This window comes from Lissotriton helveticus, chromosome 2_1, assembly GCF_964261635.1.
Source record: "Lissotriton helveticus chromosome 2_1, aLisHel1.1, whole genome shotgun sequence".
NCBI lineage: Eukaryota > Metazoa > Chordata > Amphibia > Caudata > Salamandridae > Lissotriton > Lissotriton helveticus.
The window spans coordinates 1,370,092,726-1,370,108,457 of record NC_136059.1 but is presented as its reverse complement, the minus strand read 5'-3'; positions in this window follow the sequence as shown (position 1 = coordinate 1,370,108,457).

Genomic DNA, 15,732 nt, shown 5'->3' with positions numbered 1-15,732 from the left:
AGCAGGAGCTGGTGTGGCATAACACCCAAGGTGAAAACCCAAGTAAAGAGACCCTCAGGACATACAAAGCAGGACTACACCACCAGCTTCTCTCTTGTAGACCTTTTGAATTACATCAATGTTGTTTCATTCAATCCTGGATTATAATACGAAAGTCATGCTCATTCAGTAATTTAAATAGTTATGGAAGAGTGTTGGCTCCAGAGACACATGATGAAACTATTTAATATTGAAGCCATCAATTGGAATGGACAATGCTGCTCATACGGGGCAATTCATGATGATGCTGGTGGCGGAGTCGCTTTTGTGTTCAGAGTTTCCAATTCATTGTTCAGGAATAATTAAAGAAAGCGCCTCATTTGGATGTGCCTGAAGACTTGGAGCTTGACTACCATCAGTTGCATCTGCAACTGGCTTATGAGACTTGTTTGGAGGTTCTAGAAGGGAGCGCAGCAATTATAATACCCTGGAGACAGACTGGAGCAAATACTTCTTTTACAGAAGAGCCACCCAAAACTATCAAGAACGCAGCTTGATTAAGGGTGCACATGGAGCAATTACGGGGAAAGAAAGCTTAAATGTGTTAAGCTTTATATCCAAAGCAATGATGGAACCCAACAGGGTGAAATATGTTGCAGAGATATCGCTTGCATGGCTACTCAAACTTCCATTGCTGACAAACATCAAGCCATTTCTATCTAATCTATGAGCTGCTGTCATGTTGAAACTTGATTATCGCATAGTTTTGTGCATCAGACTCTCAGTTTTAGAACTAATAACATTCAATTAGATAAAAACAGTGGAGGCAGGGCGAGCTCCAACCCCATAATCACAATAACGTACCACCAAGTACTGCAAAGTCTTAGTTGAACTGAGTACATATACCAACTAGGTTTCAGTGGTTTATACATAGTATGCCACCTCAAAGGAATGAATGCCACATTTTGTTAATAAGTTATAGATTCTGTGATAAATGCAATTAATGAAAACACTGTAGTAAACAAAGAGCATTTCTCAATTTAAAATAAGCCACAGATGACCTCAATAGTTGACTATAGGACACTAATGTGAGAAAAGACCTAATTCAGCATCAAAATTGAAAAGAATAGTATTCTCATCAATATTCTGATTTACTTATCATGCAGTGATAAAAGATGAAATAACCTTCTACTTGAGATAAAAAAAATGTAAATCGAATGCACTTATGATGTAATTCTGCAAGCATGCTAGAGATATATAAAAGTTATTAATACTTTGACGGGCATCTAAATATGAAATTGATTTAGGAAGCAATAAAAGGTGTGAGTAATGTTGGCTATTTCAACATACATGCAAGCCACATTCAAAGTATAAATGAAACTTAATTATGACTTTCAAATGAAGAATCAGTGCCTAGGGTGCTATCAATAGATCTGTATATTAATATTTCTCCTATCAATCAGGTGGTTAAAAAGCCTTCTTTCATTTCCCAATCTTGAAAACTGTTTCTTGAACGCATTCTTCATATACAATATGCCTTTATTTACTAATACCCTGATCCCTTTACACTTGAAATGAACCAGAGATCTGTTTCTTTGAACCTCCAGGAAGCACTTTAGAAAAGAAGGCAGGCACACAAAAACCCTCACCTTCATATTTCACTACTATAATTCACTATGCTCAGTGTACTTCACTGCTTGATTAAGTGGTATCTATGCACCATGGCCAAACAGTTATAAAGGTAGGCAAGACACATTGAGGACACTTGGCTTTTTTCTGTATTGGATTTCCCTTTTACTGACACTTTCCCCAAACACTCTTTTCTTCTTCTTTATCTCCTTATCGAATAGGATTCTAAAACTAATTCACCCTTGATGACTTTAATCCATGAGATCCTATACTCTGAAAAGTGAAGTATTACAAAAAATTTGGTGAATTCTATGTTCCGCTCATTGTTAATTTATGGAAAATTTTAAGCTTAATTAATTTTTGGGAAGTATGATTTTTATTCTTCTTTGAATATGCAATTAAAAAAATAAAATGTTGTCTCATTGTATATGGCAAGCTTTGCGACTATGCAAGCGGTTCTTACGCTGGTATTCAACTACAAGGCCTTCTATGGCTCTGAATTTGGCCAAAACCTTAGTGATTCTGCATCTCCACCTCAAACTTATTATAGCAGCAATTCATGAGATTGAAGATCACCCTAGCTCCACTGTTACATATTACTATGATTATTCTAGAGATCCTGGAAGATTACCCGTGGGAAGTACATCGCTGGGGTCGATCTTGGAAAGGACACAGTTGTGACTAGCTAGATTTGCTTGTTATTAGGCAGATATGGTGTGATGACTATCAGCAATGGAATTTCATAATGGCTGTTTTTTATATCCTGTTTAAAAGGATGCCAAGGGAAATTCAGGCCCAAAGCATCGCTCCCAGCATTTTGTAGCAGGAGCTGGTGTGGCATAACACCCAAGGTGAAAACCCAAGTAAAGAGACCCTCAGGACATACAAAGCAGGACTACACCACCAGCTTCTCTCTTGTAGACCTTTTGAATTACATCAATGTTGTTTCATTCAATCCTGGATTATAATACGAAAGTCATGCTCATTCAGTAATTTAAATAGTTATGGAAGAGTGTTGGCTCCAGAGACACATGATGAAACTATTTAATATTGAAGCCATCAATTGGAATGGACAATGCTGCTCATACGGGGCAATTCATGATGATGCTGGTGGCGGAGTCGCTTTTGTGTTCAGAGTTTCCAATTCATTGTTCAGGAATAATTAAAGAAAGCGCCTCATTTGGATGTGCCTGAAGACTTGGAGCTTGACTACCATCAGTTGCATCTGCAACTGGCTTATGAGACTTGTTTGGAGGTTCTAGAAGGGAGCGCAGCAATTATAATACCCTGGAGACAGACTGGAGCAAATACTTCTTTTACAGAAGAGCCACCCAAAACTATCAAGAACGCAGCTTGATTAAGGGTGCACATGGAGCAATTACGGGGAAAGAAAGCTTAAATGTGTTAAGCTTTATATCCAAAGCAATGATGGAACCCAACAGGGTGAAATATGTTGCAGAGATATCGCTTGCATGGCTACTCAAACTTCCATTGCTGACAAACATCAAGCCATTTCTATCTAATCTATGAGCTGCTGTCATGTTGAAACTTGATTATCGCATAGTTTTGTGCATCAGACTCTCAGTTTTAGAACTAATAACATTCAATTAGATAAAAACAGTGGAGGCAGGGCGAGCTCCAACCCCATAATCACAATAACGTACCACCAAGTACTGCAAAGTCTTAGTTGAACTGAGTACATATACCAACTAGGTTTCAGTGGTTTATACATAGTATGCCACCTCAAAGGAATGAATGCCACATTTTGTTAATAAGTTATAGATTCTGTGATAAATGCAATTAATGAAAACACTGTAGTAAACGAAGAGCATTTCTCAATTTAAAATAAGCCACAGATGACCTCAATAGTTGACTATAGGACACTAATGTGAGAAAAGACCTAATTCAGCATCAAAATTGAAAAGAATAGTATTCTCATCAATATTCTGATTTACTTATCATGCAGTGATAAAAGATGAAATAACCTTCTACTTGAGATAAAAAAAATGTAAATCGAATGCACTTATGATGTAATTCTGCAAGCATGCTAGAGATATATAAAAGTTATTAATACTTTGACGGGCATCTAAATATGAAATTGATTTAGGAAGCAATAAAAGGTGTGAGTAATGTTGGCTATTTCAACATACATGCAAGCCACATTCAAAGTATAAATGAAACTTAATTATGACTTTCAAATGAAGAATCAGTGCCTAGGGTGCTATCAATAGATCTGTATATTAATATTTCTCCTATCAATCAGGTGGTTAAAAAGCCTTCTTTCATTTCCCAATCTTGAAAACTGTTTCTTGAACGCATTCTTCATATACAATATGCCTTTATTTACTAATACCCTGATCCCTTTACACTTGAAATGAACCAGAGATCTGTTTCTTTGAACCTCCAGGAAGCACTTTAGAAAAGAAGGCAGGCACACAAAAACCCTCACCTTCATATTTCACTACTATAATTCACTATGCTCAGTGTACTTCACTGCTTGATTAAGTGGTATCTATGCACCATGGCCAAACAGTTATAAAGGTAGGCAAGACACATTGAGGACACTTGGCTTTTTTCTGTATTGGATTTCCCTTTTACTGACACTTTCCCCAAACACTCTTTTCTTCTTCTTTATCTCCTTATCGAATAGGATTCTAAAACTAATTCACCCTTGATGACTTTAATCCATGAGATCCTATACTCTGAAAAGTGAAGTATTACAAAAAATTTGGTGAATTCTATGTTCCGCTCATTGTTAATTTATGGAAAATTTTAAGCTTAATTAATTTTTGGGAAGTATGATTTTTATTCTTCTTTGAATATGCAATTAAAAAAATAAAATGTTGTCTCATTGTATATGGCAAGCTTTGCGACTATGCAAGCGGTTCTTACGCTGGTATTCAACTACAAGGCCTTCTATGGCTCTGAATTTGGCCAAAACCTTAGTGATTCTGCATCTCCACCTCAAACTTATTATAGCAGCAATTCATGAGATTGAAGATCACCCTAGCTCCACTGTTACATATTACTATGATTATTCTAGAGATCCTGGAAGATGACCCGTGGGAAGTACATCGCTGGGGTCGATCTTGGAAAGGACACAGTTGTGACTAGCTAGATTTGCTTGTTATTAGGCAGATATGGTGTGATGACTATCAGCAATGGAATTTCATAATGGCTGTTTTTTATATCCTGTTTAAAAGGATGCCAAGGGAAATTCAGGCCCAAAGCATCGCTCCCAGCATTTTGTAGCAGGAGCTGGTGTGGCATAACACCCAAGGTGAAAACCCAAGTAAAGAGACCCTCAGGACATACAAAGCAGGACTACACCACCAGCTTCTCTCTTGTAGACCTTTTGAATTACATCAATGTTGTTTCATTCAATCCTGGATTATAATACGAAAGTCATGCTCATTCAGTAATTTAAAAAGTTATGGAAGAGTGTTGGCTCCAGAGACACATGATGAAACTATTTAATATTGAAGCCATCAATTGGAATGGACAATGCTGCTCATACGGGGCAATTCATGATGATGCTGGTGGCGGAGTTGCTTTTGTGTTCAGAGTTTCCAATTCATTGTTCAGGAATAATTAAAGAAAGCGCCTCATTTGGATGTGCCTGAAGACTTGGAGCTTGACTACCATCAGTTGCATCTGCAACTGGCTTATGAGACTTGTTTGGAGGTTCTAGAAGGGAGCGCAGCAATTATAATACCCTGGAGACAGACTGGAGCAAATACTTCTTTTACAGAAGAGCCACCCAAAACTATCAAGAACGCAGCTTGATTAAGGGTGCACATGGAGCAATTACGGGGAAAGAAAGCTTAAATGTGTTAAGCTTTATATCCAAAGCAATGATGGAACCCAACAGGGTGAAACATGTTGCAGAGATATCGCTTGCATGGCTACTCATACTTCCATTGCTGACAAACATCAAGCCATTTCTATCTAATCTATGAGCTGCTGTCATGTTGAAACTTGATTATCGCATAGTTTTGTGCATCAGACTCTCAGTTTTAGATCTAATAACATTCAAGGAGATAAAAACAGTGGAGGCAGGGCGAGCTCCAACCCCATAGTCACAATAACGTACCACCAAGTACTGCAAAGTCTTAGTTGAACTGAGTACATATACCAACTAGGTTTCAGTGGTTTATACATAGTATGCCACCTCAAAGGAATGAATGCCACATTTTGTTAATAAGTTATAGATTCTGTGATAAATGCAATTAATGAAAACACTGTAGTAAACGAAGAGCATTTCTCAATTTAAAATAAGCCACAGATGACCTCAATAGTTGACTATAGGACACTAATGTGAGAAAAGACCTAATTCAGCATCAAAATTGAAAAGAATAGTATTCTCATCAATATTCTGATTTACTTATCATGCAGTGATAAAAGATGAAATAACCTTCTACTTGAGATAAAAAAAAATGTAAATCGAATGCACTTATGATGTAATTCTGCAAGCATGCTAGAGATATATAAAAGTTATGAATACTTTGACGGGCATCTAAATATGAAATTGATTTAGGAAGCAATAAAAGGTGTGAGTAATGTTGGCTATTTCAACATACATGCAAGCCACATTCAAAGTATAAATGAAACTTAATTATGACTTTCAAATGAAGAATCAGTGCCTAGGGTGCTATCAATAGATCTGTATATTAATATTTCTCCTATCAATCAGTTGGTCAAAAAGCCTTCTTTCATTTCCCAATCTTGAAAACTGTTTCTTGAACGCATTCTTCATATACAATATGCCTTTATTTACTAATACCCTGATCCCTTTACACTTGAAATGAACCAGAGATCTGTTTCTTTGAACCTCCAGGAAGCACTTTAGAAAAGAAGGCAGGCACACAAAAACCCTCACCTTCATATTTCACTACTATAATTCACTATGCTTAGTGTACTTCACTGCTTGATTAAGTGGTATCTATGCACCATGGCCAAACAGTTATAAAGGTAGGCAAGACACATTGAGGACACTTGGCTTTTTTCTGTATTGGATTTCCCTTTTACTGACACTTTCCCCAAACACTCTTTTCTTCTTCTTTATCTCCTTATCGAATAGGATTCTAAAACTAATTCACCCTTGATGACTTTAATCCATGAGATCCTATACTCTGAAAAGTGAAGTATTACAAAAAATTTGGTGAATTCTATGTTCCGCTCATTGTTAATTTATGGAAAATTTCAAGCTTAATTAATATTTGGGAAATATGATTTTTATTCTTCTTTGAATATGCAATTAAAAAAATAAAATGTTGTCTCATTGTATATGGCAAGCTTTGCCACTATGCAAGCGGTTCTTACGCTGGTATTCAACTACAAGGCCTTCTATGGCTCTGAATCTGGCCAAAACCTTAGTGATTCTGCATCTCCACCTTAAACTTATTATAGCAGCAATTCATGAGATTGAAGATCACCCTAGCTCCACTGTTACATATTACTATGATTATTCTAGAGATCCTGGAAGATGACCCGTGGGAAGTACATCGCTGGGGTCGATCTTGGAAAGGACATAGTTGTGACTAGCTAGATTTGCTTGTTATTAGGCAGATATGGTGTGATGACTATCAGCAATGGAATTTCATAATGGCTGTTTTTTATATCCTGTTTAAAAGGATGCCAAGGGAAATTCAGGCCCAAAGCATCGCTCCCAGCATTTTTTAGCAGGAGCTGGTGTGGCATAACACCCAAGGTGAAAACCCAAGTAAAGAGACCCTCAGGACATACAAAGCAGGACTACACCACCAGCTTCTCTCTTGTAGACCTTTTGAATTACATCAATGTTGTTTCATTCAATCCTGGATTATAATACGAAAGTCATGCTCATTCAGTAATTTAAATAGTTATGGAAGAGTGTTGGCTCCAGAGACACATGATGAAACTATTTAATATTGAAGCCATCAATTGGAATGGACAATGCTGCTCATACGGGGCAATTCATGATGATGCTGGTGGCGGAGTCGCTTTTGTGTTCAGAGTTTCCAATTCATTGTTCAGGAATAATTAAAGAAAGCGCCTCATTTGGATGTGCCTGAAGACTTGGAGCTTGACTACCATCAGTTGCATCTGCAACTGGCTTATGAGACTTGTTTGGAGGTTCTAGAAGGGAGCGCAGCAATTATAATACCCTGGAGACAGACTGGAGCAAATACTTCTTTTACAGAAGAGCCACCCAAAACTATCAAGAACGCAGCTTGATTAAGGGTGCACATGGAGCAATTACGGGGAAAGAAAGCTTAAATGTGTTAAGCTTTATATCCAAAGCAATGATGGAACCCAACAGGGTGAAATATGTTGCAGAGATATCGCTTGCATGGCTACTCATACTTCCATTGCTGACAAACATCAAGCCATTTCTATCTAATCTATGAGCTGCTGTCATGTTGAAACTTAATTATCGCATAGTTTTGTGCATCAGACTCTCAGTTTTAGATCTAATAACATTCAAGGAGATAAAAACAGTGGAGGCAGGGCGAGCTCCAACCCCATAGTCACAATAACGTACCACCAAGTACTGCAAAGTCTTAGTTGAACTGAGTACATATACCAACTAGGTTTCAGTGGTTTATACATAGTATGCCACCTCAAAGGAATGAATGCCACATTTTGTTAATAAGTTATAGATTCTGTGATAAATGCAATTAATGAAAACACTGTAGTAAACGAAGAGCATTTCTCAATTTAAAATAAGCCACAGATGACCTCAATAGTTGACTATAGGACACTAATGTGAGAAAAGACCTAATTCAGCATCAAAATTGAAAAGAATAGTATTCTCATCAATATTCTGATTTACTTATCATGCAGTGATAAAAGATGAAATAACCTTCTACTTGAGATAAAAAAAATGTAAATCGAATGCACTTATGATGTAATTCTGCAAGCATGCTAGAGATATATAAAAGTTATTAATACTTTGACGGGCATCTAAATATGAAATTGATTTAGGAAGCAATAAAAGGTGTGAGTAATGTTGGCTATTTCAACATACATGCAAGCCACATTCAAAGTATAAATGAAACTTAATTATGACTTTCAAATGAAGAATCAGTGCCTAGGGTGCTATCAATAGATCTGTATATTAATATTTCTCCTATCAATCAGTTGGTCAAAAAGCCTTCTTTCATTTCCCAATCTTGAAAACTGTTTCTTGAACGCATTCTTCATATACAATATGCCTTTATTTACTAATACCCTGATCCCTTTACACTTGAAATGAACCAGAGATCTGTTTCTTTGAACCTCCAGGAAGCACTTTAGAAAAGAAGGCAGGCACACAAAAACCCTCACCTTCATATTTCACTACTATAATTCACTATGCTTAGTGTACTTCACTGCTTGATTAAGTGGTATCTATGCACCATGGCCAAACAGTTATAAAGGTAGGCAAGACACATTGAGGACACTTGGCTTTTTTTCTGTATTGGATTTCCCTTTTACTGACACTTTCCCCAAACACTCTTTTCTTCTTCTTTATCTCCTTATCGAATAGGATTCTAAAACTAATTCACCCTTGATGACTTTAATCCATGAGATCCTATACTCTGAAAAGTGAAGTATTACAAAAAATTTGGTGAATTCTATGTTCCGCTCATTGTTAATTTATGGAAAATTTCAAGCTTAATTAATATTTGGGAAATATGATTTTTATTCTTCTTTGAATATGCAATTAAAAAAATAAAATGTTGTCTCATTGTATATGGCAAGCTTTGCCACTATGCAAGCGGTTCTTACGCTGGTATTCAACTACAAGGCCTTCTATGGCTCTGAATCTGGCCAAAACCTTAGTGATTCTGCATCTCCACCTTAAACTTATTATAGCAGCAATTCATGAGATTGAAGATCACCCTAGCTCCACTGTTACATATTACTATGATTATCCTGGAGATCCTGGAAGATGACCCGTGGGAACTACATCGCTGGGGTCGATCTTGGAGAGGACACTGTTGTGACTAGCAAGTTTTCCTTTTTATTAGGCAGATATGGTGTGATGACTATCAGCAATGGAATTTCATAATGGCTATTTTTTATATCCTGTTTAAAATGATGCCAAGGGAAATTCAGGCCCAAAGCATCGCTCCCAGCATTTTGTAGCAGGAGCTGGTGTGGCATAACACCCAAGGTGAAAACCCAAGTAAAGAGACCCTCAGGACATACAAAGCAGCACTACACCACCAGCTTCTCTCTTATAGACCTTTTGAATTACATCAATGTTGTTTCATTCAATCCTGGATTATAATACGAAAGTCATGCTCATTCAGTAATTTAAATAGTTATGGAAGAGTGTTGGCTCCAGAGACACATGATGAAACTATTTAATATTGAAGCCATCAATTGGAATGGACAATGCTGCTCATACGGGGCAATTCATGATGATGCTGGTGGCGGAGTCGCTTTTGTGTTCAGAGTTTCCAATTCATTGTTCAGGAATAATTAAAGAAAGCGCCTCATTTGGATGTGCCTGAAGACTTGGAGCTTGACTACCATCAGTTGCATCTGCAACTGGCTTATGAGACTTGTTTGGAGGTTCTAGAAGGGAGCGCAGCAATTATAATACCCTGGAGACAGACTGGAGCAAATACTTCTTTTACAGAAGAGCCACCCAAAACTATCAAGAACGCAGCTTGATTAAGGGTGCACATGGAGCAATTACGGGGAAAGAAAGCTTAAATGTGTTAAGCTTTATATCCAAAGCAATGATGGAACCCAACAGGGTGAAATATGTTGCAGAGATATCGCTTGCATGGCTACTCAAACTTCCATTGCTGACAAACATCAAGCCATTTCTATCTAATCTATGAGCTGCTGTCATGTTGAAACTTGATTATCGCATAGTTTTGTGCATCAGACTCTCAGTTTTAGAACTAATAACATTCAATTAGATAAAAACAGTGGAGGCAGGGCGAGCTCCAACCCCATAGTCACAATAACATACCACCAAGTACTGCAAAGTCTTAGTTGAACTGAGTACATATACCAACTAGGTTTCAGTGGTTTATACATAGTATGCCACCTCAAAGGAATGAATGCCACATTTTGTTAATAAGTTATAGATTCTGTGATAAATGCAATTAATGAAAACACTGTAGTAAACGAAGAGCATTTCTCAATTTAAAATAAGCCACAGATGACCTCAATAGTTGACTATAGGACACTAATGTGAGAAAAGACCTAATTCAGCATCAAAATTGAAAAGAATAGTATTCTCATCAATATTCTGATTTACTTATCATGCAGTGATAAAAGATGAAATAACCTTCTACTTGAGATAAAAAAAATGTAAATCGAATGCACTTATGATGTAATTCTGCAAGCATGCTAGAAATATATAAAAGTTATTAATACTTTGACGGGCATCTAAATATGAAATTGATTTAGGAAGCAATAAAAGGTGTGAGTAATGTTGGCTATTTCAACATACATGCAAGCCACATTCAAAGTATAAATGAAACTTAATTATGACTTTCAAATGAAGAATCAGTGCCTAGGGTGCTATCAATAGATCTGTATATTAATATTTCTCCTATCAATCAGGTGGTTAAAAAGCCTTCTTTCATTTCCCAATCTTGAAAACTGTTTCTTGAACGCATTCTTCATATACAATATGCCTTTATTTACTAATACCCTGATCCCTTTACACTTGAAATGAACCAGAGATCTGTTTCTTTGAACCTCCAGGAAGCACTTTAGAAAAGAAGGCAGGCACACAAAAACCCTCACCTTCATATTTCACTACTATAATTCACTATGCTCAGTGTACTTCACTGCTTGATTAAGTGGTATCTATGCACCATGGCCAAACAGTTATAAAGGTAGGCAAGACACATTGAGGACACTTGGCTTTTTTCTGTATTGGATTTCCCTTTTACTGACACTTTCCCCAAACACTCTTTTCTTCTTCTTTATCTCCTTATCGAATAGGATTCTAAAACTAATTCACCCTTGATGACTTTAATCCATGAGATCCTATACTCTGAAAAGTGAAGTATTACAAAAAATTTGGTGAATTCTATGTTCCGCTCATTGTTAATTTATGGAAAATTTTAAGCTTAATTAATTTTTGGGAAATATGATTTTTATTCTTCTTTGAATATGCAATTAAAAAAATAAAATGTTGTCTCATTGTATATGGCAAGCTTTGCGACTATGCAAGCGGTTCTTACGCTGGTATTCAACTACAAGGCCTTCTATGGCTCTGAATTTGGCCAAAATCTTAGTGATCCTGCATCTCCACCTCAAACTTATTATAGCAGCAATTCATGAGATTGAAGATCACCCTAGCTCCACTGTTACATATTACTATGATTATCCTAGAGATCCTGGAAGATGACCCGTGGGAAGTACATCGCTGGGGTCGATCTTGGAAAGGACACAGTTGTGACTAGCTAGATTTGCTTGTTATTAGGCAGATATGGTGTGATGACTATCAGCAATGGATTTTCATAATGGCTGTTTTTTATATCCTGTTTAAAAGGATGCCAAGGGAAATTCAGGCCCAAAGCATCGCTCCCAGCATTTTGTAGCAGGAGCTGGTGTGGCATAACACCCAAGGTGAAAACCCAAGTAAAGAGACCCTCAGGACATACAAAGCAGGACTACACCACCAGCTTCTCTCTTGTAGACCTTTTGAATTACATCAATGTTGTTTCATTCAATCCTGGATTATAATACGAAAGTCATGCTCATTCAGTAATTTAAATAGTAATGGAAGAGTGTTGGCTCCAGAGACACATGATGAAACTATTTAATATTGAAGCCATCAATTGGAATGGACAATGGTGCTCATACGGGGCAATTCATGATGATGCTGGTGGCGGAGTCGCTTTTGTGTTCAGAGTTTCCAATTTATTGTTCAGGAACAATTAAAGAAAGCGCCTCATTTGGATGTGCCTGAAGACTTGGAGCTTGACTACCATCAGTTGCATCTGCAACTGGCTTATGAAACTTGTTTGGAGGTTCTAGAAGGGAGCTCAGCAATTATAATACCCTGGAGACAGACTGGAGCAAATACTTCTTTTACAGAAGAGCCACCCAAAACTATCAAGAACGCAGCTTGATTAAGGGTGCACATGGAGCAATTACGGGGAAAGAAAGCTTAAATGTGTTAAGCTTTATATCCAAAGCAATGATGGAACCCAACAGGGTGAAATATGTTGCAGAGATATCTCTTGCATGGCTACTCAAACTTCCATTGCTAACAAACATCAAGCCATTTCTATCTAATCTATGAGCTGATGTCATGTTGCAACTTGATTATCGCATAGTTTTGTGCATCGGACTCTCAGTTTTAGATCTAATAACATTCAAGGAGATAAAAACAGTGGAGGCAGGGCGAGCTCCAACACCATAGTCACAATAACGTCCCACCAAGTACTGCAAAGTCTTAGTTGAACTGAGTACATATACCAACTAGGTTTCAGTGGTTTCTACATAGTATGCCACCTCAAAGGAATGAATGCCACATTTCGTTAATAAGTTATAGATTCTGTGATAAATGCAATTAATGAAAACACTGTAGTAAACCAAGAGCATTTCTCAATTTAAAATAAGCCACAGATGACCTCAATAGTTGACTATAGGACACTAATGTGAGAAAAGACCTAATTCAGCATCAAAATTGAAAAGAATAGTATTCTCATCAATATTCTGATTTACTTATCATGCAGTGATAAAAGATGAAATAACCTTCTACTTGAGATTAAAAAAATGTAAATCGAATGCACTTATGATGTAATTCTGCAAGCATGCTAGAGATATATAAAAGTTATTAATACTTTGACGGGCATCTAAATATGAAATTGATTTAGGAAGCAATAAAAGGTGTGAGTAATGTTGGCTATTTCAACATACATGCAAGCCACATTCAAAGTATAAATGAAACTTAATTATGACTTTCAAATGAAGAATCAGTGCCTAGGGTGCTATCAATAGATCTGTATATTAATACTTCTCCTATCAATCAGGTGGTTAAAAAGCCTTCTTTCATTTCCCAATCTTGAAAACTGTTTCTTGAACGCATTCTTCATATACAATATGCCTTTATTTACTAATACCCTGATCCCTTTACACTTGAAATGAACCAGAGATCTGTTTCTTTGAACCTCCAGGAAGCACTTTAGAAAAGAAGGCAGGCACACAAAAACCCTCACCTTCATATTTCACTACTATAATTCACTATGCTCAGTGTACTTCACTGCTTGATTAAGTGGTATCTATGCACCATGGCCAAACAGTTATAAAGGTAGGCAAGACACATTGAGGACACTTGGCTTTTTTCTGTATTGGATTTCCCTTTTACTGACACTTTCCCCAAACACTCTTTTCTTCTTCTTTATCTCCTTATCGAATAGGATTCTAAAACTAATTCACCCTTGATGACTTTAATCCATGAGATCCTATACTCTGAAAAGTGAAGTATTACAAAAAATTTGGTGAATTCTATGTTCCGCTCATTGTTAATTTATGGAAAATGTTAAGCTTAATTAATTTTTGGGAAATATGATTTTTATTCTTCTTTGAATATGCAATTAAAAAAATAAAATGTTGTCTCATTGTATATGGCAAGCTTTGCGACTATGCAAGCGGTTCTTACGCTGGTATTCAACTACAAGGCCTTCTATGGCTCTGAATTTGGCCAAAACCTTAGTGATTCTGCATCTCCACCTCAAACTTATTATAGCAGCAATTCATGAGATTGAAGATCACCCTAGCTCCACTGTTACATATTACTATCATTATTCTAGAGATCCTGGAAGATGACCCGTGGGAAGTACATCGCTGGGGTCGATCTTGGAAAGGACACAGTTGTGACTAGCTAGATTTGCTTGTTATTAGGCAGATATGGTGTGATGACTATCAGCAATGGAATTTCATAATGGCTGTTTTTTATATCCTGTTTAAAAGGATGCCAAGGGAAATTCAGGCCCAAAGCATCGCTCCCAGCATTTTGTAGCAGGAGCTGGTGTGGCATAACACCCAAGGTGAAAACCCAAGTAAAGAGACCCTCAGGACATACAAAGCAGGACTACACCACCAGCTTCTCTCTTGTAGACCTTTTGAATTACATCAATGTTGTTTCATTCAATCCTGGATTATAATACGAAAGTCATGCTCATTCAGTAATTTAAATAGTTATGGAAGAGTGTTGGCTCCAGAGACACATGATGAAACTATTTAATATTGAAGCCATCAATTGGAATGGACAATGGTGCTCATACGGGGCAATTCATGATGATGCTGGTGGCGGAGTCGCTTTTGTGTTCAGAGTTTCCAATTTATTGTTCAGGAACAATTAAAGAAAGCGCCTCATTTGGATGTGCCTGAAGACTTGGAGCTTGACTACCATCAGTTGCATCTGCAACTGGCTTATGAGACTTGTTTGGAGGTTCTAGAAGGGAGCGCAGCAATTATAATACCCTGCAGACAGACTGGAGCAAATACTTCTTTTACAGAAGAGCCACCCAAAACTATCAAGAACGCAGCTTGATTAAGGGTGCACATGGAGCAATTACGGGGAAAGAAAGCTTAAATGTGTTAAGCTTTATATCCAAAGCAATGATGGAACCCAACAGGGTGAAATATGTTGCAGAGATATCGCTTGCATGGCTACTCATACTTCCATTGCTGACAAACATCAAGCCATTTCTATCTAATCTATGAGCTGCTGTCATGTTGAAACTTGATTATCGCATAGTTTTGTGCATCAGACTCTCAGTTTTAGATCTAATAACATTCAAGGAGATAAAAACAGTGGAGGCAGGGCGAGCTCCAACCCCATAGTCACAATAACGTACCACCAAGTACTGCAAAGTCTTAGTTGAACTGAGTACATATACCAACTAGGTTTCAGTGGTTTATACATAGTATGCCACCTCAAAGGAATGAATGCCACATTTTGTTAATAAGTTATAGATTCTGTGATAAATGCAATTAATGAAAACACTGTAGTAAACGAAGAGCATTTCTCAATTTAAAATAAGCCACAGATGACCTCAATAGTTGACTATAGGACACTAATGTGAGAAAAGACCTAATTCAGCATCAAAATTGAAAAGAATAGTATTCTCATCAATATTCTGATTTACTTATCATGCAGTGATAAAAGAT